The following is a 2,010-nucleotide window of genomic DNA, read 5'->3' on the forward strand; positions in this document are numbered from 1 at the left end:
GATATCAGCTGCTAATGGAGGAACGTCTCCTTTGTCTCGCCGGTGGAAACAGTAAAGAAAGATTAACATTGTTCAATGGTTAGAGAAAAAGACCTGTCATGCCCTTATGGTATACATGGTAATCCTGTAGTCTGCCAATTCTTTCAACTGACTGGGGGGCTGTTCCTAATTGTAGTCCAGTAGAACAAATACAAACAATATAACTGCTAACGTTGCTTTGCCTTGCAGTATCAAATCAAGTCAAATTTGTGTATACAGTGGTCCCTCGTTAATCGCGGGAGTTACATTCTAAAAATAACCCACAATAGGTGAAATCCGCGAAGTAGTCAGTTTTATTTTTTACAATTATTATAGATGTTTTAAGGCTGTAAAACCCTTTACTACACACTACAGCCGCGTAACTTCTACCTTCCTTTAGCATGTCCAGAAGTCCAACTTTTTGTGCGATGGTTAGCATCTTCCCCTGCCTTGTGGGTGCTACCACAGGTGCCTTTGACGGTGCAGAACGTTTCGTCGACATTGTGGGGTTTGTTGGGGAGAAAACTTGCAAACATACAGTACAGCACTTCAGAGTCACACTGCTAGCGATCGAAGATTTATGTAAATTTGGCAAGCTGAACGCATTCTGGAGACACGGCATGCAAAAAAGCATGCAAAATTGCACAAAAAAAAATCTGCGAAACTGCGAGGCCGCGAAAGGTGAACCGTGTTATAGTGAGCGACCACTGTATAACACTTTAAAAACATTCAGCTGACCAGGGCACCTTTCATAGCAGAATAGAATCACAATAGATGACTAAAATAGAGTAATTAAGATCAGTCCAAAATAAAAGAAAAATAAAAGCACAATATCACAGATACACAGTTAACATATGTTCAGCAAATTAAAACCAAAAGGAAATAAAAGGAATGCATCAGGCCTTCTGTTTTTCATAAGCCAAACCAAATAAATATGTTTTAAGCAATGATTTAAAAGCACTGAGGTCAGTAGCTGACCTAACATTAGAAGTTAAACTGTTCCACAATTTAGGGGCTGCAACAGTAAAAGCACGGTCACCCCAGCGTTTATACCTGGCTCTAGGAACTTCTAAAAATGCTGACTTGAAGATCTGAGGGACCTTGTAGGTTTGTGCCAATGCACTACCTCAGTGAGGTAAAATGGGGTCAAACAGTAAACATCATTTGTTCAAACTTTTGATTTTGACAACACATCCTGATTCTAAGGTCATTACATCCTGTGTATTATACTCTTTTTTTCCACTAGAGATGCATTAATACTGTGAAAACTACCTAAGGGAGGAGATGTGACATCTGTTTCTCAGCTGGTTTCCTGACCCTTCTCTACCTGTCCCTGCATATTTTATATCACACCCTATGCCCCCGTCGGCCGATGGTTTCTTCACTGAGTTTGAGACGATTCTTTCCTATTGGAAAAAGTCCCCTGTGTAGTCAGGCTCGTGCCTCAGGGAGCTTGGCATGTAACTAACTGTCCCTGGCCTGTGTTATGAGAATAAGGGCGTCACCAGTTTACAGTCAGATAGATGAATCTAGGATCTCCTCTCAGCTATTGTATTTTTTGTAGGTGTGGTGAGCAATACCTGGTATGGATCTTACTACCTTGGACTGGACCAGTTTTTTCTCATAATCACCTTCAGTAGCACCCCCTCTCCAGATTTCATAGTTTTGATTTGCAGCTCCACTGGTCCTCATGGACTAGAACTAGCACAAACAACTTCTTGTATGTTAGCATTTTATGTCATGTACTCTTCCAAGGCTTGTTCAGCCTCTTCATCTGGACACTGGAAAGGTTTTAACTGTGAAATAATGTGAGGTCTGCCATATTTTAATTCAAAAGGTCAATGCTGTGGGAATTACAAACATATGCAGGATTACTAATAGTAGACAATAAATCCTATTTTTTCCAATTTCTTCCCCTGTTTTCCTCGATTGTGCTTTAAGAGTGCCACTCTCTCTTCCCACTAACCTTGCAGGTTGTGGATGATATGCATG

This window comes from Monopterus albus, unplaced genomic scaffold (genome assembly GCF_001952655.1).
Source record: "Monopterus albus unplaced genomic scaffold, M_albus_1.0 scaffold127.1, whole genome shotgun sequence".
In the NCBI taxonomy this organism is placed as follows: Eukaryota; Metazoa; Chordata; class Actinopteri; order Synbranchiformes; family Synbranchidae; genus Monopterus; species Monopterus albus.